This window comes from Podarcis erhardii (genome assembly GCF_964252035.2).
Source record: "Podarcis erhardii genome assembly, chromosome: 1".
NCBI lineage: Eukaryota > Metazoa > Chordata > Lepidosauria > Squamata > Lacertidae > Podarcis > Podarcis erhardii.
Genome location: NC_138497.1, coordinates 110,490,115 through 110,515,031, shown reverse-complemented (window position 1 = coordinate 110,515,031; position 24,917 = coordinate 110,490,115). Strand labels below are relative to the sequence as shown.

The following is a 24,917-nucleotide window of genomic DNA, read 5'->3' as shown; positions in this document are numbered from 1 at the left end:
TGCCTTCTCCCCCTTCAGGCTGCTGTTCAGCAGGTGAAGCTGACTCCTGGCCCATGACACCTTAGGACACCACAATTCACAGTGCAATCCTAGGCATGTTTACTCAGAAAGAAGCCCCCTTGTAGTTGGAGGGACATACACCTAGGTAAGTACAACCAAACCCTTGCTTCAAGAGGTGGCAAAGCAGCCCTCACTTGTTAAAGGAAAGGATTCACCCATGAAAACACCACCAATCACTGGTCCACTTTATTCAGTTCAGCAGTAGTCCTTTGACACTCAAGAACTAACTGGCTGTTTTGTGACTTTTAGTTGATCCTAATAAAGTTTTTGTGATACTGTTAAGATTCTTCCAACATGGAACCCAAGGATGCATATATATGGTTTCCAGTCAGTCACCTATCCAGGCACTGACCAGAAACCACACCTGCTCAACTTCAGCAAGCTGATGACCTCTTGTGCCTTCTTTTTCATTGCTGTGGAAAAGGTTTCATGGGTTCTGACTGACAACATGTTTTCAGGACGAGTGAAGAACAGGAGCTGTCTCACATCATTAATAATCAGGACATCAAGGGCTACCAAGAGTTCACACATTTTGCTGGTTTTCTCAAATGACACAGCTGCATCAGGTGTGTTGCTTTTAAAAGCACTGGTAAATCAGATAGTAGCCTTAAGCTGAAATTCTGTACACACACATATCTTTGAGTAAGTTCCATTGAGCTCAGTGGGACTTACTTCTGAGGAAGTACATCTGATTGTGCTGTTCAGGTCTTATTTAGAATTGTGAGTGGAGTCTGCAGGAAATCTGCTGATATTTGGATACAGTTGTAAGACGTTGTCTTCCATGGAGTCAGAGCTTTGGTCTGTCTAGCTCAGCATTGTCTACTCAGACTTTCTCCAACCTGGTATCCTTCATAGGTTTTGGACTACAACCCTTATTAATCCTGACAATTGGCCATAGTAGCCAAGGCTGATGAGGGGTGGAGTCCAATTTTTTTTTGAGGGCACCATATTGGGTGAAGGTTGGCCTACTCTGACTAGAAGCAGCTCTCTGAGCTTATGTCCTTGTTCTGCTACTGGAGATGGCAGAAATAAATCTGTGATCCTATGCCTGCTTTGCCACTGAGCTATGAACTCCCCCCTCCCATAGATGCACAGACTTTGAATGCAATGCCAGCAGCTGCATTCACTTTGCAATCTGACTTTATATTGTATAGCCATAGTGGTGTTATTATATCCCGTGTTGTGATCTTGCCTTTTTCATTACTGCACCATGCATTTTATGGCTATTGGCTACAAAACAGAGGAGAGGAAACTTCAGTGTGCTAAAATGCTCACCAAAAGTGCGACAAATCGCAATGACAAGGTTGCGTTTGTAAAAGTAGCTACAGCCACTTGTGATATGTTGCAGTGGAACGAAATAATCCTCCCCTCACTGCTCCTGCAGTCAAGGCAGGCTGTGGTATGTCCTGGTGTCGGAGATGGCCCTTGCCTGCCTCTTCACAGCTAGAGACATCTAATCATTCCACTTCTTTTTTTAAATCCAATTTCTAATCAATTCCTTTTTCAGAGAGAGAATGAATTTAAAGTAAATCATTAATGAATAATTATGCTGAGATGATAATGTTCTCTGACTTTGGCTCTTGTGGCAACTTTCCACTGTAATCAAATAAAATAGCTCCTTTGATCATTTGAGGCGGTGGCATAACCTCTTGTTATGTTCCATGGATGGATTTAGCTAGCAAACACAATGCTTTTCTCTCTCTCTCTCCCCCTCTCTTTTCCACTTGTGAGATTGTTTATGAAGATTGCTGTTGGTTTGGTTAAAATTAAATTCTCCGGACCACTTAATGCTGTCTGTTTGAAGATAGCAAAGCACAACCCATCTCACTCGTCTCTGTTAGAGAACAGCATACAAAACAATCTGAGTGCCACATGGAAACTTATGACTAGAGGATGAGACTTGATATTATATGTAGATTCCGTTACATGCAGAAAGTGAATGGTTCTTTACACAAGAGTAGCCAAAGGGGGAAGGGGAGCAGCTGCCTCCCTAGATCAAGTAAAACAATAGAAATACTTAACTAACTGACCAATCAGGGCGGTTCTGCCCCCCCCAAGTCCTGCTCCCCCCCCAACAAAAATCCTGGCTATGCCCAGGATTCTTTCTGCTTCAAACTGTCTTGTTCCCCCTGCAGAGTTCTAAATGTGTGTTATAAATGTGCAGAAGCATTGCACGGGGCATAGTGGACAGCATGGTGGAAGCTGTGCCATTCAGCTGACCTGCCTCTGGGAGAGTTGCTGCTGCATACTAGGATGTAGGGGCAGGGCAGGGGGAGAGGCAGCAGCAAGGCTGGTGTGGTGTGAACACACTAGTGAAGCTACCTGGTGCCCCTGCTGGCACATTTGCACCAAACTGACCTTGCCACCTCCTTGCCTGTCCCTGTCTCCATCCCTGAATGCAGCAGTGGCTCAGCCAGATGGAGGACAGGTATATAGCACAGCCCCGCCATGCCATGTGCTATGGGCCTGTGGAGGTAATGTAGAGAGGGGCTGTAGCATGCATGCAAAGGGCTAAGCAAAGTTCCTTCCACGTTTGTCTGGTCCCAGCTTTCCCTCCAGGAAATAGTGTTTCCAGTGGGATCAAATAGGTGGGCACAGCATCTGATTTGGTCCCAAACCGTACAAGCTTAGCGGCTTATATTCAGGACACAACAGTCCAGTACTGTATCCTGATGGAGAACACAATGCCAAATTTGTGAATTATGGGAGTGTGTGAGTGAGGAGCTGGTGATGATTGCAGAGACAGACAAAGGTGCCAGAAATGGAAGGCGCTGAGTTTACTGATGTCAGAGGTTTCACTTTGCCCCATTGAATTCCTGTGCTTGTGTTGTAGGCAGCTGCTACTGTGCTGCTGTTTTTGCTTCCCCTATGCAAAACGTAGGAGCCCTGCGCCCATTGAGATGCTGCTGGACTGTAGCTTCCATTATCCCTGACCAGTGGCCATGCTGCCAGGGGCTGATGAGAGTGGAAATTCAATAATATCTGGAAGGCCACAAGTTCCCCACCCCTGCGCTATGCCCTCAAGGCACTGATGCCACATTTCAGATTATAAACACGCATATTTGCTAGCGCAGGCTGGTCACTACACTATATTCGGTGATGTCAGCCAACTTTGCCCGCAGCCGGGAAAGCACAAAAAGGATCAAAAGACTGTATTTCCAGACATCCCCAAACCAACACAGATTAGCCACATTTTTCACAGTTCGTTATAATCAGCGGCAGCTCTTGGCTGATTGTTATCAGCTAAAAGCATCTGGATAGCTGTCGATCAACAACCTGATACAGGAAAAAAACATAATAGCTTCCTTGCGGTTATCAAAGCACATGTAATAATTTGTGATTGTATGATGACTGATAGCGGCTGTCTAACTTATCTAAACGCATTGAATTAATTAAAGCCAGTGGGGGAAATGTGTACCATATATGTTAAAAGGTCTGCTTGTCCCTTGGTCACACGTGGCTTCTGTTGTGGTATACCCTTCCCCTGTTATGGGTACACACTACAGTGGAATCCCGGCGCAAAAGCTGATTCAGCGGCTGCAATGAGCAGATAAAATGTAAACATGGAGCACACGGAAACACGTTACCTTCTCTCATCCCTCGGGGGTAGATGGTGAAGGGTGTTGATCACTTGCTCATTTTCAAGTATGGAGGCTGATCTGAAGGACAAGTTACATATTTTTGTTACATCCGCAATTTCATCTTTGAGAACTCCCGACTGTATTTTTAAACCCCATTTTAACTTAATGTTTAAAAAGTGTTTAAAAAAACAAAAACAAACGCTTGGCACCCCCTCCCCACCATTGCTTGGGGGATGGATCCAGAATGGGTGCTCCCCAAGTCAGAGAAGGTGGATCAGGTAGCTGTACACAGTCCTACTGTTTGGGGGAATAGGTGTTTTGTTTTTGTCAGGGGAGCAGGCAATGGGTGGTGATCAAGTGGGGATTAAGGTGAGAACAGGAGCAGTTGAAATCCTTCAGAGAATGCAAGAACTTGATTTCCTGCTGAAGTTCTAAAAATCGAAGTAGATTTTAACTTATTTGGAAACTAAACCTAAAGCTGAGCTTTTAACTTTGACAGTGGATTACCTTAAACTCTTTATATGTTGCATAATATATATAATGTTAGGTTATATTATATACTGTATTGTATATATAATTACCTTACACCAAGCCCAGAGTGAGTTGTTTTTGTTTTGTTTTTTAAGTGTAAGTCTCTAGCTTTCATTTGTAACTTGCTTCCTCCTTTTCCACAGGTCAAATGATGCCTTCATCTACAGTGAACTAACAATATTATTTATGAATGGCTTAAATCTATATGCATTAAAGACAGAGCTCTATGTATTAACAGAGAAGCAGAAGGGGACTTTTTGCTCTAGCATCCAATTTTATTATAACAAACTTCTTCCACATCTAAAGGAGCTGAGGTAGCTGTGAAATTTGGAGGAATGTTTACAGGAAAAAATGTTTACAGGAGTTACATAGAGTTGCTTTTATGAAAGCATCCAAAGATATTTAAAATCAGCCTTGGTAACTGTCAGTTAATTTGCAGCTGGAAGTTTGATTGGAACCCACCATGGTAAAAGAACGAACGCACAATAAGTATGGCTTGTCCACATTTAACTCTGCCTTGCTACACTGTTTTGAACGGGTTTCCTGAGACATCTGCAGATCTCTCTCTCTCTCTCCTTGTCGCCCCACACCTTTCCTTAAAACACTGCTTTAACAGTTCGTGTTTTTGAAACTGGTTGTAAAGAAGACATTTCCTTGGCGCAATTGCAGTTTTTAACAACAGCTAAAACTCTTTGTAGCCAATCTCCACTGGGGTAGAACTAAAATCTGGAAGTAATCAGCAACCACTGAACATCAGAAATTCTCCTCCCCCCCCTAAAAAAAGCAAAAAAAAAAAAGCACAAAAACACATTTAGACACAGCTGGAGTCTGCTAGCAGTTGGGATAGGATTCAGGTACCTAATCCCTGGAGGTTAGTTGCCATCCCCCATCTTCCTTATCTTGCATGTGGAACTAAAAAGCCCCAGGGTGTTGATGGTTGTAAAGAAACCACAGCATCTGACACCTGCTGGGAGCAATAAATAAAGAACTAGGTTACCATTGTCAGCCTGTGCTGCTTCTCCTAACCGCTGCAGTGGAATTCTTTTCTTGCAGTACAGAGAGAGAGAGAGAGAGAGAGAAAGAGAGAGAGGAGCCCTAACTGTTTAGCCGTGTAAACAAATCAGATAAGTTAACAGAAATAGCTGCGGTTAAAGCCAACAGTTTTTGACATACATGCTTGACCTGTAATACAAGCAAGACTGGTTAAGGAGTAAACAAAATTGCACCCTTCACTTCAAAGAGTTATTGTAGTAATTACTCAAGAAGCAACATCACCCACTGAGGTTCTTTGGAACCTGCTAAGTTCAGACTCCCTCCTATTTTTTTTCCCCTTCCCGCCCCCCCTTTCGACATGTTTTGCATTTCCTAATTATGGCAAGTTAGGCTGGATGATCTGTGTGGGTAGAGTGACAGGAATTATTTCTAATCTTTGAATGCTTTTGCTAAACAATAAATTAGTGAGATTCTTTCGCTTCTTAATGACCAAAGGATGGTGATATTATTTTCCCTCCCCCCTCAAAAAAAAGAGAGATATGTTATATATCATTTGTGACTGGAGCTACTACAGAAGAGGAGTAGAAGAAAAAGTGTGAGGCTTGGTATCCGTCTACAAGCTACCAACTTAAGTGAAAGATTGATGCATTGTACAATTTTTTTAAAAAAAGCTGATTTCACAATTTATTTATTTATTAAATTTATTTGTGTGTGTGTGTTTATACTGTTGTAACAGGTCCTGGGACCTTATGGTGAAGGGTGGGTAAGAAATTATAACAAACACCAACACCGATGATGATGATGATGATGATGACAATGATGATGATAACAGGCTTAGTTTATCAGGTTCACCCAACAGGCAGTGGACAGTTTCTAATATTCTGGGCTGTATTCTGGGCTGGGCTCTGCTTGATAAGTGACTTAGTATCTTGCCCAGATTGCTATCTTGCACGTGGACACAAATGGATGTTTGGCATGGCACTGTTGTGATTTAAACTGACTTGAGTATGCTGAGATTAAAAAAAAATTGTGATTAATTAAGGAGCAGAGCAATCTCACCCTGTGACCAGGGCCAGCCCTGGGGTATATCTCCCTGAGGCAAATGCAGAGATAGCACCTAAGACCCTTGCCCACGCTGCTCCAGTTTCACGTACAGAACCCGATTGGACTGGCACCTAAAACTTACTGCAACATTGGCAATGGAATAGTCTAAGGGGGGGTGTCCCAGGAGTAATCATGTGGCATGCACACAGTGGCGTAGCGTGGGGGGTGCAGGGGGGGCTGGCTGCACTGGGCGCAACATCTGGGGGGGCGCTCGCACTCGCAGCTCTCTGCCCCTACCTGGCTCACTCTCTCTCTCTCACTGCTGTGCTGGCTGCGCAAATCCGATCCGAGCCACCGGGTCGCCGCCCACTGTGGAGGGGGGGGGTGCCAGGCGTGCGGGTTAGGGGGCGCAAATTACTTGCCTTGCCCCGGGTGCTGACAACCCACGCTACGCCACTGCATGCACAGTTCTGTCACCAAACTGAGGGGAATATCTAGGGGGGCTCAGGAGGTACAACCAGGATGAGCAAAAAAGCATACCAGTTATGCTTGCCATGGTTTGCCCTGCATGGGATGACTGGCTCTGTGTGCGTGCATGCAAGGTTCTAAGGGTACCAGGCACGCTTACCAAGGTTTGTATTTCCTTTTGGACAATGAGCCCTATTCAGTATGTGCATATGCTGCATTTCCTTTGTTTAATCCTGTCTGCCATACATAGCGAACGGCTTGTCACACATAAGGAGTTATGTATTCTGCCTAGTCTGCTTGCCCCTCCTGGGATTCTCAATTTAAATGTTAATAGGTTTTGTTACCTGGTCGAGATGCAGTTATCCAGCTCCCGTGCACGATGTCGTTTATGACTTGCCCAAACCTAATTGAAGGTTGATCTGGTTACCAGGGTAGATAAGTTCATTTCTTTGTTTGTTCTGCACATATTTCACGCCCCAGTCTTTAGTGCAAAGACTTTTAGAGTGACTTACATAAGTTAAAAACACATTAATAATAAAGTCAGTAAAAGATGTCCAAAAACAGCAAGAACAAACATGACCTCTCTCTCTCTCTCTCTAACCCTACACTGACCCACATTCCTAAAAAGGCTCTCTAGAGGGTGGAAGAGACCTACTGAACATTTTGGGCTGTATCATATAGGTCTGCAGTGGGGATCTTTTGGGACTGGGGTGGGGGAAATGAACAAAAGTCCATCTAAAAGCCCAAGGCAAATAAAAAGGTCCTCATCTAGCAAAGGGCATCAGACTTTGCACCAAGTAGGGATGTCAGAGAATTCTAACAAAAATAGAAGCAAAAGCAGAGATCACCAATGTTCGTTTATTCGTCCAATAGCCGGAACGGAAATCAATCAAGCAAATACCGATCGGAATTAGCTATGCAGTTTTTCTCCCCGCAGTCTGCAAAGATACAGAAATTGATGACTCCCCTTCCCCTTTAAATTACATTTCCTTTGCACTGAAATGAATGGCCCTTCCATTGAAATGAATGGTGCTGTGTCATTACGTTAAATTTGTAAGGACTCAGCTATAGAGCTGCAAAAAGTGTGTTTTAAGTGCAATATACAATGTGACATTAGATGGCGATGGTGAGCCTTATGGAAAATGCAATGCTTTTTTTAAAAAAAAAAAGCTTTAAAAAAGCATTTGCAGAACGTTTTTTTAAATATAAAAAATATGTTTGTAGATTCCACCTAACTTACATAAATTTCATAGATAATTACGTAAATAGAGAGAGAAATTATTTGGTATTTAGTGGAAATCAAACTGCTGTGTAAACGGGTGTCTTCCTACATCCTTGGCTCCAGGTGAGTATTCCTGGAGAGGATGCCATTACTAGGGTACCAAAACAGAGAATACCCTATTCCTGGTCACCACTTGCTTCACCCATCACAAATAATAGTGATAGTCACCAACTTGGATAGCTTTCAAAAGGGATTAGAAAATGTCGTGAAGGAGGAGATCAATTTCTACTAGTAATGATGGCTGCCTTCAGGATCAGAGGTGGCCTGCCCCTATACACCCGTAGGTGTATGAGTGTTATGGCTCTCATACTTTGCTTGTGGTCTTCCCATAGGCATTGGATTGGCCACCATGGGAACAGAATGCATGACTTGATGGGCCTTTCCTTTGCATGGGCTCTTTTTGTGTTCTTCTAATGGTTTTGCCCTGGAAGGCAGGGGGTAATTGCATTTTATAAAAGTTTAAACTAAGCATTTTAAAAAAAAAGTGGAAAAAGAATAAGTTTCTGAAGATGACCTCTGCATTTGGAGTAAGTCACGCAGTAAAAGGTGGTCCTTCAGGTATCTGGCCCTTTGCCATCCAGGTCTTATCAAGGTATGAAGGAGCACTTTGAATTGTTGTTGTTTAGTCGTGTCCGACTCTTCATGACCCCATGGACCAGAGCACGCCAGGCACTCCTGTCTTCCACTGCCTCCCGCAGTTTGGTCAGACTCATGTTTGTAGCTTCGAGAACACTGTTCAACCATCTCGTCCTCTGTTGTCCCCTTCTCCTTGTGCCCTCCATCTTTCCCAACATCAGGGTCTTTTCCAGGGAGTCTTCTCTTCTCATGAGGTGGCCAAAGTATTGGAGCCTCAGCTTCACGATCTGTCCTTCCAGTGAGCACTCAGGGCTGATTTCCTTCAGAATGGAGAGGTTTGAACTTCTTGCGGTCCATGGGACTCTCAAGAGTCTCCTCCAGCACTTTGAATAGGCTTCTGAATTGGGCTGAGAACCAGCACAATCATTTCAATTAGTGAGATATATTTCATTTGACTGGTCCCAGTTAATGAAAGACCTATTGCCCTGCTTCTAAATATAAGCTGGCAAGTTTCAGCATGCATTACAGTACACATTACCCTGAAAATGAGAGAAATGGTGCAAAATTTCACTGTATGTTAAAGGGGCTGTAAAATGTAGGTGTCAATTCATTACATCCTTGCTACAGATCATACCCCATACATACAAACACACCCATGCCACGTTTGGAATCAAGTAGCAATAACATACTGTAAATCTGGACAAATCAAATCAAACATCATTCAATGTCTCCGATCCAAGTGAATAATAATGGTGTGGAAATTTACTAAGCATTTTAAATCTCATGATGTCATTTGACTGTCCAGATTTGTGTGACATTTGTGTATCCATTGTTACATTTATGGCTGGATCTGTAAATTCCAATCAGAAAAAAGGCAGTATTTTTGGCTGCATGTTATTTGCAGGGCTTTATAGTATTCGTGGGCATGGCAGAATCACAGACTGTGATGTTAGAATTAATGTGAAGCCACTTAAAGCATTTAAAATAGTCTACAGAACAGACCCTAAAGAAGGCTTTAAGCCTGCAATGATGATGATTATTTTTTATTATTTACATTTCGCTGGCTGAGACTATTTTCCATTTCTTCTTACATGATATTTGCTTAAAGTAATTATACCAACTGAGAACAGTGGCAGATTGAAATTAAATGTTTGGATTAAATATTTTGTCAGCAAACATGCAGCAACTGCTTTGCTGCTGCTTCTCTTCATCTCTGCATACTGATTACAGGACAGATTAGCTTTTATCTTGGCAGGTTTTAAAGAGCTTAAATAAAATGTTATTGGATATGTGACTTTTTGAAATCACCAACAAAGAATCTAAATCTGGAAAATGAAACATTAACACAAATGGGAGTGGGAATAAGTGTTGTGGGTTTGATTGTTTGTTTAAAATATCTTCCATCTTTCTACATGCTTTTCCTAGAGACTTTTCACCACTGTGGGTTGCAATAAGGCAGTGGCTCCCATACTTGGACCACTTGAATATTGCTGTGGGTCTTAGCGGACCACTTAACGATTTTTTGCCTGCTATCACAGCACCACTACAGTGTGCTGCGCTAGATGCTGCTAGATGCTTATTTGCTGTTGTTTTTTGCTTATTTTATTTCTTATATATTCCATTTTATCCCATTGCAATTTTAATTCCATACAGTTCAAATTGTAATACAATACAAGAAATAGAAGCAATAAAAATACAATTACAAATCAATTTGCATATTTAATGAGATGGATGTGCCATCACCTGTCTTCAATCACAAATCCACAGACACAACATGGATCACCTGAATAAAGCTTGCAGATCACAGTTTGGGAATCCAAACCTGATCACTTGTAATCTTCCAAATTATGGCTGAATCAAATGCAGGCAATTTTCTCATAGCTGGAGATCGGTGCATACTTCATCCTAGTCCTACAAAATTTGGAGATGAGGCATCTAGAGTTCTGCTTTTCTAGAATATGTTGATTTTAGCAGAATGAGTTAAGTGAAGTGGAGCAGGAATGCGGGAGCAGGAATGCTGCTCCAATACCTTTTCATGATAGCACCAATGATATAATCTGCAGGAGTGGCATTTGCCTGTATTTTAAGCTTGGGGCATTGGAGAACAGGTCTGGCCTGGCAGACAATCCCTTTGATAGCCAGGCTAGGCTCAGGCAGGGACTGGCCCATGGTCACCCCATGAATCTCATGGCAATCCAGTTGAACCCTGCCAAAGTGAATCCAGCCAATGTCCAACATGCTAATCACTGCACCACTGTTTACTAACTCACTGTTCTCTTAATGGCCTTCCAATCCTAATAATCCATTCTTAAGGAAATCAGCCCTGAGTGCTCACTGGAAGGACAGATCCTGAAGCTGAGGCTCCAATACTTTGGCCACCTCATGAGAAGAGAAGACTCCCTGGAAAAGACCCTGATGTTGGGAAAGATGGAGGGCACAAGGAGAAGGGGACGACGGAAGACGAGATGGTTGGATAGTGTTCTCGAAGCTACCAGCATGAGTTTGACCAAACTGCGGGAGGCAGTGGAAGACAGGAGAGCCTGGTGTGCTCTGGTCCATGGGGTCACAAAGAGTCGGACACGACTAAACGACTAAACAACAATCCTAATAAACTGGGTGTTAAGCTATGGATCAACACATTTTCCAGCATTTTTGGACTTCTTTGGTGGTGTGGTTATGGAAGATGGTCATGATTAGCTCCCGCATTTCAGAATTTACTACTGCATAAATCTTTCGCATGGAAAATTATTGAGACTTAAAATTAGGGTTGTCTTCTGATGGATTCTTTCTCCCTACACTGAGAAAGAAATCTTTGTTTACTAGCAAGGAGAAATCCCCCCCCCCCAAAAAAAAAACCCCTACAATGGCATTTAGATTAAATTGTACTCATATTAAGAAATGTGTGCAGCCAAATAAATCCGTGAATTTATGAGCCCTTTGGCAGTAGCTCTTGAGAATTTACTGTAATTTTAGTTCTAATGCAATTATACAAATGGAGTCTAATACAATTATACTGTCTTTATATGTTAAGTCTAAGAAGAAGTAGGGCAATTCGCCTACCCGAACCTGCGAGGTTTCCTGAACACACCCAAATTGCAGTGGATCTGTCTCCTGAAAATCATCACCAAAAAGTGGGGAGAAAAATGGTTATGTGAATCTTCTTTTCCGGGGAATTGGTGACAGAGGCAATTCACGCTGTTATGACCCTTCAGGCAGAACAGAGATTCATGCATTAGCACACCTCCCAAAATGGCCAGAGAATTGTTTACAAAGTGGCATGCAGCCTTTATTATATTCATGTGGTGTAGAAACCATGGTGTTTCTGTCTATCCATCCCCCACAACCTCCACAGGGCAAGAATAAGAATTGGACTCGCAATGTCACAAGGAGCTGCCTTATATCAAGCCAGACTAGGTACGGCTCCATCTATCTCAGCGCTGTCTACATTGGCTGTCAGATACTCACCAGGTCTTTAGACTTGTGTCTTTGCCAGTTATAGCTAGAAGTGCCAAGGATTGAATCCGGAGCCTTTTGTGTACACAGCATATGAGCCACCACTGAGCTACAGCCTTTCCTGTGTAGATACTGTATATAGCAGGTACAACGCGATATCTGCGATTATTTTAAGATGTGACTGGGTGGTATTCAACTTGCTGAAATTGATAGTCCTTACTTAGCCATGTTCATTCATTACAGTGGGTCTACTCATAGTTGGAGACTATCCACTGTGTCTGATATGATGCACCAAACCCAGCATCCCTTTGTTCTGAAATGTGCAGGATATTCCAATTTATTTATTTAATTATTTGTTCTGCAGCATATGGGTCAAACCATTGTTCATGTTAAATGCATCTCTAGGCATTTATTATAGACCTTTTTTTCATTTTGTAAGTAAGTCTAAGCCTCCCCTGCATTGCAGTTCTGCTGAAAATTCCCTGTGCCAGAAGTTGCCATTGGCCTTTGTGAAAACTTTCCTACTGGAACCAAAAACTATTTCTGAAGATGGATTTTTTGTTGTTGGGAGAAAACACTTAGTTGCCACACACACACACACACACACACACACACACACCACTCTGTATGCAGCGATTTCAACTCTGCTTCCCTCCCAATACTCTACCAATTTCCATATGTTGTATGTTTACCCACATTTAACATCACATCTAATTTGGCCCTAGGAATTTGTCAAAAAACTGTTGTTTTTTCTATATGCACATACGTATATACATACACAGCTGAATGTACATCTACATTAAGCATCAAAAGAAAACTACTATTTCCAGTATCAAGGTGCAACATAGACATCATGACCATATCAAAATACAATATATGTTGCAACACAGAAAATAAAAAAGTTGGGCTGCAACTCTCTAAAACAAACTTCTGGAATGGAAAAGGAATACAAAAGACCAACAGAAGCACTTTGAGCAATATAAACCGCTGGACGGTGACCCACACAAACGTTTTGTAAAACAGACATGAAGGGATACTGAAACTACATTCTCTGAGAACGCTGACCCTGAGAACCATCTCTTGTGAAGGTCTTAGAGAGCTAAGACACAGCCAAAAATCATTTTCTGCCTTGAAATTTATATGTTGCCAGCATAAATAGGGATGGGGAAGAAACTCAATTCCATTTTCATTTAGACCCACCTAATTTGCACTTTCTGAAATCATATGCAAGCCAAAACATAGCTATCCTCCAAAATTCTCACTTCTCTGAATTTTGCAATGCTATCCTTAAGCCAGGTAATGTGTACAAAAATGCATATACTAGGGTAAAGTGTGCATCGAAATGCATATATTAGAATTTATTTATTTATTTATTTAAATCTATTTTTGCAAGGCAATCTTCCAGTAGACAAGTTGGTATGGCCTAACCCTAAGGCAAAATTGCATGCAAACATGTGCTTACTAGGAGAAATTCTCATTAAAGTGCTGATGAATTTTCAGGAGGACTTAATGAAAAAAGAATAACAAACCCACTTGAAAAAATAGAAACCGAGAGGGACCAAAACCAATAGATTCAACCAATCCCTAAATGTAAATAGGGGGACCTTTTTTGCTCATGCCTTTCCTTCTTTCCTTAGGGTTAAGCCATACCGGTGATGGGAGAATAGGTATTTTTAAAGTGATCATTTTAGGGACTCAGCTAGATGGGTGGAGAAAAAGTGTTTTATATGCATTGTATATGCATGGTAACACTGTGACCCCAGATGGCGTTCCATTTTTGCCAACGCAATTCCTCATACAAAGTTTAAAACGCATTTAACTGAAATGCTTCTTTGATGTGCCTAGATGCAGCCTAGGTTGCACTTACATACTGGCAAAAAGCTCCACCTATGCAGTGATGTTGGAAGAATGCAAACCACCATCCCCACCATTGAAAGGTGGGTGGTGGTGTTGGGTGGATTGCAAAAGCAGCTGAAGCAAGGGGTGGATCTACTAGGAAACTAATGAAGCTTAAGCTTCAGGCCCCCTGATCCCGGAGGGGCCCCATAAGTGACTTTAGTCCACATTACTTTTTAAAAAAACATGTCTAGCAGATGCAACTTGAGTTGCATGACTCAAATTTATTAATTTTGTTGTATGTATTTCAACAACCCCAAAGCTTGAGAGTCAGTAGCTTAGATGTTGCAAAGGTTGTTGTAAACAACCCCATAGAAGAAGATAACAGTAGTTACTGAGACCTTGTTGCTGGTTGTGAAGGGGTTCCCATAATAGCTCAAGCTTCAGGCGCCCCAAAATGTAGGTCCACCACTGGCTGAAGCTGTTGTGCAGCAGCTAGTGCCAGTCTATAGAACAGGCCCTGCTGCACACCCCATGTTAATATGCCGGAGGAGAAAACTATGATTGACAGGGAGGGACATGTTGCCTATTCCTGCCCTGCAGTCTGCTAAATGTATAGATTAGAAGGGTTAATGTGCTTCAGTCACCGATGCCATTGTAAAAGTTCCTCTTGGGCAAATTTCAAATGCAGAAGTTTGGGAAGCCATTAACACAGCTGTGTTCGCCTTGTGCCAGTGCAAACAGCCCTCCCTTTTTATATTCTGCTGGCAGTTGTGTGAATTGTCAGGCAGCGGTGTGCTTGACCACATACAGTCATTTCCATTCTCATTTTAATTGCCTTTTAAGGAGCGCTGAGGAGGTCCAAATAAATATAACGAGCTTCATCAGCCACCTGTGAAATCTCCCACGGCAGCCACACAGAAATATCAACACGTTGGGAAAAAAATTAATAATAATAAGCATGTACAAGAAGAGCAAATCACAATTCCACCTGTGGAAGTAAACAGGAGGATTTGAGAAGGGCCTAAGAGAGCATCAAGGAGGTGGCGGGAGGGGGGGGGGAGAACAGGTCCCTGTTGCTGTGAGCATGGAACTAAATCCTTTATTGAGAGGAAAGCAAAAGGTGAATCACGTGGCTGACTCATTCTGCAGGAGAGAGAATTTTGCAATTGCTCCAGAAAATCTATGAGGGATGCCGTCTGGTGAAAGGTTCCAATGCACATTTTACTCCTAGGCCAGTTCACGTCGTTCACATTTCTTTGCCCTCTGGGTGACTGTCCAAGAGCTATTCCCTGGCTGTTTCATCCCAACCAGCTTCTTTCACTCTTTCATAAGGCTCAGGGGGTGGTTTAATGACGCTGTGCAGTGGTTTCCTTCAGTCATTTCATGTGCTGCCCCTTTGTTTTCAACAGGCCTTCTTGCCAGGCCTGGATCCAGGCTTGAGGGGCATCTGGCAGTCCCTCAACATCATTATCCCTCAGTATAACTTTATTAGTGGTGAACTGTGGGCACCACCAGCCCTGTGATCTGTGGTGAGCGGATGCCTGCTACCCACAGCATTCCCATACAGCGTCACTCCGTGGTAGGGATGGAATTCGGTTCAGTTTGCATTCAAAGGTATTATTGTTTCAGAAACAATATGCGAACCGAAGCCAGTGGAGACTGGTCCGTTAGGGCAAGCAGGGCTTAGACCTACCAAGTGAAATCCTCAGCAATTTATTTCTAAGTTTTCCCCAAATTCCCAAAGCCACACTTTTTTCTGTTTCTTCTGTAATCCATTTCAAAGTAGAGAGCGTCTTGGATACTTTTCTGCCAAACATCTGTCAAGGAGAAATTGCTGACAAAACTGTGCACGAATCTGTATATTAGTAAAAACTGTAATACAAAAAAAAAAAAAAAAGGCTTCTTTGGAAGATATACACACCAAAATTCTGAAGAATTTTCATGAGGATTATCATCATCATCATCATCATCATCATCATCATCATCATCATTATCATTATTATATTTTAAAGAAAACAGATTCACAAATAGCTGCAGATAGGTGGGTAACAGAGTTTGAGATTGGAAAAATGAGACAGTTCCATTCATTGGGCATTGCGGAAAATTTACAGTCATACGTGACTTGCAGATGCCTATGTTGTTGTTGCTGCTGCTATAGGCAAGACAAAGCCCAGGGTATCTGGGCCTAGTTCTCAGAACAAGTGTTGGCACTACTGAGGCCTGCCAGAAAGCTGAGGCCCCAAGGAGGCTGGAGCCTGCTTCCTGCAATGATATTTGTTATGTCCACACATAATATTCCTGGATTCTAAGCTACGATAAACCCTAGATCTCACTACTTTCAGAATAACAGTTCTCATAGAAGTGAAAATAATGGGGGGGGGATCACATTGCAGTGACTTTATCATGTCATAAACGAATGTGAGAATTTGAGCTGAATTTTACAGGGATTTCACTATGAGCTATTTTAACATTGTTCTCCTGGTGGAATAAAATATTCTCGATCAGCCAGTCGTTTGGACCAGAGTGTGGCAATGGCATGGGAAAACAAAGTATGCAATCAGAACAACATGGGCCAGATGTTTTCATGTTCCTTACGGTATGCAGTTCTGAGCTACGGTCCTATGTGTGCCTCATGTACCTGTTGTTTGCGGGAGGGGAGCAAGGAGAGAAAATGACTAAAGGTGACTTAGAAGCAAATATATATTCGTTTGCATCCATAGACAGCCCTCCCGACTGAAGTCTGATTGTGGTGTGGATAAGGAGGGGCAAAAACGCTAACCATCCTCATGAATGGCTTTGAAGGAAATGAAAGTGAAATATGAGGGCAAGTGTAACATATGAAACCACTTTTAACACTTAAAAACGACAAGATTTCAAGTTGATGGTGTCTCTTTAAAAGCACTTCGTATACCAGCGTGGCAGAGGTTGCTGCAATAAAAGTGACGTCTTCTGTGCGCTTTTGCATATATGTTCCAAACTCTTGTGGGCTAAAAAAAAACAACCCACACAGAAACACACAAGAGGAGGTAAGTGGTCCTTTAGCACTTATTATCCTGCCAACAAAGTATCACTTACTGTGTGGTGTATTCATGCAAACAGCCCTAGGCGTTTTCCTAGCACTTGCCTCATCGCCATCCTCTGTTGAGAAAGCAGAACAGAGGACAGGGCGGCCCAAGAGATTTGTTACTTGTGGTGAAGGACAAGAGAGCTGTCCAGCCACTTCCACATGCAGGCAGTGCCGGATTTATGTATAGGCTAAGATGTCTGAAGCCTAGGGCCTATAAATCTATGGGGCCTCGCCAGCCCTCCTGCTCCCCAGCGGGCAGTCTCCCTTCTCCCAAAATTGCAAACCCAAGACTTCATGTGAGGGCAGAGCGACTTAGGCCTCTAAATCTAGGGGGCCTCGCCAGCCTGCCCGCTCCCCAGTGCCGCAGTCTCCCCTCTCCCAAAATTGTAAACCCAAGACTTCATGCAAGGGCAGGGCAACTCCAGCTAAGTCTCTACCTTCAGGTGGGAGATGGGTGGGCATCACTGGGGGGGGGGGGTGTCAAGGACTTCCAGGCCAAATTGAGACCCATGTGAGGCTGAATTTGGCCTGTGGGCTAGAGATTCCTTACCCCATCCTATGTAGTTTGTACCCTCATGCATCTGACTGCATGCAAAGGAGCTAAAAGTGTTAGGGAGGCAGATTGGGCAAGCAAACAACTTCTAATTTTATGTAGCATTTTCTATGATCTATCTGTCATGGATGCTTTTCTTGAGATTCCTGCATTGCAGGGGGTTGGACGAGATGACCCTCAGGATCTGTCCCAACTCTAAAATTCTATGATTCTATGATTTTACCAAAATGCTTTTTATAAAAATAAAATAAGTAAAATAATTAGGTACCTCTCCAATTCATCCTCCATCGCTGGTTGGACATTTGTGGTTTGTTATTTGAAGGAAAGGTACTTTTCACATACAAATATAACAGAACTATGTATGGAAATTAAATTATTGACACAGTCCTAAGCATGCTTACATGAAAGTTAACTCTCTCAAATACAATATGTCTTACTTAACAGAAAATATGTTTAGGATGGTCACCTTCATTCAATATACGGTTATTTTTTTCTTTTGGAAATTGAATATCCATTTATCCCTTTAAGAAGAGATGATTTAAAAAAAAATCCACAAAACTGAATGCTCAAATGAGTATGTGCTTTTGAGAATCTTGTCAATTAAACAAAATTAAACATTCAAATCAACAACAAAACATCCTTTTAATTCTCTTTGGTTCACTGATTTTATTTTATTTTTAGAAAAATAGACATTAGGCCTCCAAGTCTCCATGAAAACCAATGTGGAGAGACCACTAAGTAAAGTAAAAAAAAAAAAAAAATCACCAACAAGGAAAGAAGAGAATTCACATGGTTCCCGTTGCTAAGGAAACCATCATTTGTGCATGTTCCTTATTCCAACTTTGGCTCTCAGAGAGTGTCAATCATGTTAGGGCTTCAGGAGAAAGAAAGAGACAGAGAAAAGAGTAGATAAATGTATAGGTACAAATAGCATATGTGTGCATGCTGTGTAACTCAGCACAGCAAATTAAATATTGAAAATAATTCAACAATGGTGCCATGTCAGTGTATAGCATAATTCTTTTAACGGTGAGATGTATCATTAAGAACTACTCCAGACAGGGATGTGAGACGTTGTAGACGTGCTACTTTCTCTGTTGTGGGACAATATCTAGTGTTCACCCAACTGTTTAACACATTTCAGATCTTGACATAAGTATCTTAGACTGATAATGATGATGTGTGTGTGTGTGTGTGTGCACGCGCACACACACGCGCGCGCGCACACACACACACACGCACACACACAATGAAACAAGCCACGTTTGAACCTTTTATCCCTGGTGCATGTGACTAAAGGCTAGCTTCTGAATAGATTCCAGATAGAGGGAGAAACAGGAGTCGTTCATGGCTTCCAGTGGCTTCCAGCATGAGTTGTGGTAACATGAAAAGCAACTCAGAGGCTTGTAATCAGGCTGCACTTGTGCCATGATGCAATTTGCATGAACGTGTACCAGGGTTGACCTACCCATGGAGGGGGCTGAGGTAGCCGCCTCGGGTGGCAGAACCCTGGGGAAGAGCCCCTGCGGGCACCTTGCCTACTCTACCACCTTCGCTGCTGGTGGAGAAGTGGAGGCAGCTGCTTCCGGTGAGAACCTATGAGATCTTGTGTGCTCCACAAGTTCTTGGCAAAGTCTCACAAGATCTCATGCACGCTGTGAGATTTTGCAAGATTCCAGCAAGAGCTCACTGGAACCTGCTGCTGCTTCTTTGCAGGCACTGTCGCACAACCATATAAGGGAGGCTTGGGTAGCAGCAGGGCAGCACTTTCCCATTTAGCCGTTTATGGGTCCCCCATGACTGGCACCTCCGTGTTGGGCCTGTGTTTGGGACCACCATGATATCCCTGATTGTGGGGATTTTTTCTAACAGCTGCTGCTCTGGAAATTGCTGTGATGAGACAAATGCTGTCCACCATCAAGGCAGTAGTAGTGGCACTTTTATACTTCCGTTCAATTATATTTGCAGATTAATTCGCATATATATATATATATATATATATATATATTCATATTAAATATGTAATGATAGTTGTATTGATGAATTGCCTTCTATGTATAAGTCCCAATGTGGTTTACAGACTTAGCCTTTAAAATGTTTTCCAAAACAGTACAACTGGGAGGGCAGGTTTTAAAACACAAATCGAACAGCTAAGGCAGAAAACTTTTCATTTAGCCTTTTTGTATAACCCACTCCCCTGCCTGGATGACATGTCTGTTCAAAATGTTGCCTCACATAGGGGCACTTGGGAAGCGTGAACATAGACAATGGAGCAATCAGTCTCGTTTTGCAATACTGCAGTTCACATAGTTTTATTGAATACTTAGCAACCCTAGCCACCTGGTGAGGTAAGGTGGGTGGCAATCAGACAAAAGAGGGGAGCCTTCTCAGTGGTGGCACCCAGTTGTGGAATACTCTCCTAGGGAGGTTAGGCTGATGCCTGCTTCCAAATATTTCTGGCAACAGGCAAATTCTTTCTTCTTCTTCTTTTTGCCTTTTAAATAATTTGAAACTTGGAGGAAATTAGTTATGCTGCTTTTAGCTGCTGTTTTTCTGTTCTTAGGGTTGTTGTTGTTTTTAAAAAATATTGTTTGCTTTTTATTAATCACATTCTGTTTTTAAGTATTTATAAAGCTATCCCCAAACGCAGGGGCCCTTTAAATGGGCAATCTGAAAAGCATCTATTTAACTATTTATGCATTCTTATTTACTTAAACCGATGAGATAGTTGTTCCTTAGCAGGTGACATACAAGATCAGGATTAAGACCAAACTCATTTTCATGGGCTTTGTGGGACCTGAATAATGTTAGTGATCAGTGCCCTGGGATGTTCGTTTGGACAGAATTGGATCATAGGTAGGAAAACTATACCTTCCCAAAACTGCAACACCCAGAAGTGGACGCAATGATCCCATGAGCCTGACCCACCACGGTGATCAGTAGTCAACTGGAAGTCTTAAGGTCAAAGAACACAAATGAGAATATTCAGCCCTAGGTTAGCTTAAATGAAAGGCAGTAGGGTCAGCTGAGAACTGATTTGTGACACCATACTGCCCTAGAACCATAACTCATAATCTGGACAATGAGAATTTGTTTTGGAACCATAATTCATAATCTGGACAATGACAATGAGAGACACTCTCTCTCTCTCTCTCTCTCTCTCTCTCTCTCTCTCTCTGTGTGTGTCTCTCTCTCTCTCTCTCTCTCTGTGTGTGTGTGTGTGTGTGTATTCCCCACAATTTCGATTGCACTTTGAATAAGCTGCAATTTAGTAGTCATGTTGTTGTTGTTAATGAATTTATAATCCACATTTATGTAAAAAACAGCAAGATGGAGTACAACACATGAATATAAAATCAACAAAAGTAATCCTTTAAAACATCACCAGCAACCAAAATGGGGAGACAAAAAATTTAGGTGGACAGACTTAGCATATAGATTTCATTTACCGTATTTCCTATGGCTCACTAAAGCATTCTGCTTTGGGAGAAAAGCTGCAAATATTTGCCAAGGTTTTGGATTCTTGTTTATTTCAGTGGCTTATTTGTCAGCAAATCCAAGCTCTCTTTAAAGAGATGAATTAAATAAGTGATGTGTGCATATGCCACACACATATTTTAGGCGCCTTTTACAAGGAGTCCTGTTTTATAAGCCACTATTAATAAAAGAAATATTTTGAAGAGGAAACTAACAAAGATTGCTTCCTTCCCACCCCCCTTTTGCCTCTTTGTGTGTTCTGCTTTTCTTTTTGTTTTGGTAATGCAGGGACTGCAGAGAACTGACCCTTAAAGTTATAATGTCAGATTGGTAATAAACTGACATCCAGGGGAAAAAAGAAACCCACAAACCCGTTACTTCATTCTACCTTTTTGTGTTTTATCCTGTAATTAGACCTGCCACCATCAGGGACAATCTCCGTTATTAACAGCATCTCCCTCATGTCAGCAAGAGGACCAAAAGTATCTAAGTGAAAACATTCCCCTTAAGTACCAGGCTAAGATATGGACAGAAACTGGCATTCATACAAGCCATTTCCCCCCTTTTATTAACCTTCCTGTCATTAGGGACCTTCACTCTTGTCTATACAATTCTTGCTTCAACCTCTTTTAGTTTTCTGCTATATTGCCATTGGGGACCAGCCTTAAAGTTTTGTTACAAACTTCCCCTTTGACATTACAATTCAGGCCTATCTAGACCAGTAAAAAGGCTCTGTAGAAGGATTCAAATATGTAAACTAAAGAACAGTAGTCCACTGAATCACATTCTCAGACAGATTGACTGGAACCAAGTTAATATTTAGAAAAGGTATCTTGAAGGTTCTATGGGGTGCATGAAGTGTTACGGGAGTGTAGCACCTCTGGTGGGAGACACACCATGCTCCTTCTGGGGTAGTTCATCCAACTTTTGGTCCCCACTCTGCACTTCACTGTCACTTGTGGCTCTTAGAAGCTGTTAGCCTGCAACAGCAGCCACGGCTTCAACTGGCTGGCTAAACTAGGCGAGGGTATCCTATGGGTCTCCAAGCCTCGGTGCATTACAGATTTCCCCTTCATGCGAAGACGGGGTCAGGATTGAGCAGACAAGAGCAATAGTGGGTCCAACAGTCAAGAAGATGGTTACTGCACATGCTGTAGAAGGAAGTGAGGGGTAGATGAGGCTCATCAACCTGGGAAGCAGGGAACCAGGGGAAGGAAAACTCTGATCTTAAACCTCTGCTGCCTTGTGGGACATCTTCAGGAGAAGAATGCCTATGGAGTAAACCCTACACAAATCTGGAGTGGAGTCCCTAAGAGGACTGGATGGCATCTTGTACACCTCCTTCTGGCAACTCCTGCATCCAAACTGGTGCCCCATGTACTGCTCTGCTTTCCTTTGACATCATCAGTGAGGCTGAGAAGGGGGTCTTGTCATCTAGACAGCCCAGGACCTTCATACACACTGCCCAGGCTTACGCCCTGAAGAGGTCATTTTAGTGCTGCTAATGCAGCAAAAACAATGCAGGAGACAGCAAGTAAGGGTTCCTGGTATCTGCAGCCACAGCAGGCACTGTGATTCTCCAGCGGTTTGACTTCACCCCTGGAGGCACACTCCATTGTCTTCGTAAGCAGCTAGAATTTATGCTTGGCACAATGCCCCTGCATAAGGAGGGAAAGGATCTTGTTTGGTGCCATACCATGCTCAAGTGGGTGTGTAAGCCACCCCTGCCATATTCTCCAGGTCTGGGCTGGAGTATGGGTAGTGAGGGTTGTGCTGAGTCTCAGAAAGCTGCAAAAAGTCTCACTGCTTTCCAAGCACCTCCAAGTCTCAATATACAGCTGGAGTCTTCATCTCCTCTTCAGGCTCAGGAGAAAAGACTTGTGAATGACTTTAATCCATCTTTATCACAGAGTTTTCTTTACTGCTGAGCTGAAATCAACAGTGCGGTTTCTCAGCATTTCTGTTCCTCATGACTGTGTCCCTTCCCTGGGGTGATTTTCTGAACCCTTGTGAAGAGGGTGTGAAACTGGGGGGTGGGGGAGGAAGGGAGGGAGGGAGGGAGGGAGGGAGGGAGAGAAAGAGAAAGAGAAAGAGAAAGAGAAAGAGAAAGAGAAAGAGAAAGAGAGAGAGAGAGAGAACTTCAAGAGAAAGAGGAAGCATTGTCATTGATGTGGCAATAGGGCTGATTCTACATTGCTTAGATTCCATTATGTTCATGGAGGCTAAGGCTATCAATAGCAGCCAGTCCTGATGACTGCGTATTACCTCCACTGTTGGAGACAGTATGCTTTTGGAGACTTGTTGCTAGGAATTGCAAGTGGGGAAAATGTTGTTGCCCTCAGGTCCTGCTTGTGAGCTTTCCATAGGCATCCGGTTGATCAGGATGCTGAATTAGATAGGCCTTTAGGAGGACACTTTTTATGTCCTTAGTTGATTAATTAGGATACACATCCAAATGTACATCCTGTTGAAAGTAAAGCAGTGCTGTTGAACACCTGAATGCAGATGCTGTCCCTGTGCATAGCTTTACTTGTAATGAATGTATTTTCAGATATGAATCCGAATGTCAATCCACAACTCCATCCCAGTCCACCCCCGCCCGCTTTGTATAACCATGTGTGTCTAATGCTGCATCAGGTCTTGCTATGGAGCACTGGCAGGCAATGAAACTGCTAGCACAACACAGCAGGACACAGTGTTGGTCCAGTTGTCTGCATTCCCCTTTCCCATCCCCTTTCAAAGTGAGGGCAAAAGAAGGGTTTCATGTGCCTCTACTGATACTCACCACATAGGAAAATCTGATTGGCTAAAGGATACTATGCTGTCATCATATGTGATTCTTGATTGGATGGGAGGATCACACAGTGAAGATGCTCAAGTTTTAAAAAATAGCAGAGGAGCAGCAGCAATAGTCAGCAAAAATGTCTGCAAACATGTATGGGGGGAAATGCTCAAAAGAGTCGGCATCAGTCTGTCTCAAGAGACCATGGAAGAGTGTGCCATGCGGGGTAAAGACAAGCCATTGGAGAGTTAAAGTATCTGCTAAGGCTGTAGAGACCAATAGGGGAGAGACATGTTTTATTGCAGCTGGGGCAGATGAAGGTGTCCAGTTTTGCTGTTACAGATGCACCATGGCGTTTCTACTCCCTGAGCACCTCCCAGCAGTCATTTCTCCTCTGGTCACTGCTGTGGATCCATGACCTGACTATCTGTCTCCAGACACTGAGGTCAAAAGAGTAGGAGGCACATTTCTTTTTGGCAAAATCTTTCACATCCCCCCACAAATGGCAACTTTCACATGACAGGTCAAAGCTCATGAAAGTTCTGGGTTCTTACTGAGTTATCTCCCTATACAAGTACGATTTAAAATGCTTCTTATTCTTCAGATATGCAGTTGGAGGTACTTTTTGGGGTGTGTTAGTCTTCGGGCCCATCACTTTGCTTTATAGCTTTTTTTTTTTAAAAAAAAAAGCCAAGATGAAAGGAGCTCTAGCTCCCTGCTGTTCCCTTTGCTTTTCTCCATGTGTGCTAAAATAATGCATGCAAAAAAGAACGGGCACAAGCTTTGGCACTAGAGAAACTGTGTTACTGAAGGCCCAAGACAGATCTTGACACACGTCACCTTTTTAAAAAATAAACAAATATGCACACACAACAGCGGCAGTTGGTACCTGCTTTGCCCAGAATTATCTAGGACCAATTGCATCACCGGCATTGCTCAGGTTGCTCTGACTATTATTATTATCATTATGATTGTCATTATTATTATCATGATCATGATCATTATTTTGATTTATACACCGCCTTTTTCCCTGCCAAAACGCAAGACTATTTACAGGTAAAAATGAGAACCATTAAAACATAGGGGGGGGGGGGACAATAATTAAAAACAACACAGCAGCAGCCCTTCATTAAATGCAGTCAGCTCCCCAAAGCCTGTTGAAACAAAAAAGTCTTCCCCTGCTGGTGGGAGGGCAATCTGAATAGTTTTGC

General features: G+C 42.6%; 1 protein-coding gene across 11 annotated transcripts in view; it reads right to left on the bottom strand.

The window, feature by feature from the left end:
* The window catches only part of LOC309348541 (uncharacterized protein), a 410,924-nt gene that overhangs the window by 100,849 nt on the left and 285,158 nt on the right, over window positions 1-24,917 (bottom strand). For 2 of the 11 annotated variants that reach the window (XR_014159466.1, XR_014159467.1), the window contains exon 1: window positions 17,716-17,786. The exons of 8 other annotated variants lie outside the window; for them this stretch is intronic. The gene's annotated coding sequence lies outside the window, so the exon portion shown is untranslated. Of the gene's footprint in view, window positions 1-17,715; window positions 17,787-23,847; window positions 24,147-24,917 lie in introns of those variants that run through there. One more of the 11 variants, XR_014159458.1, reaches the window with a different exon arrangement.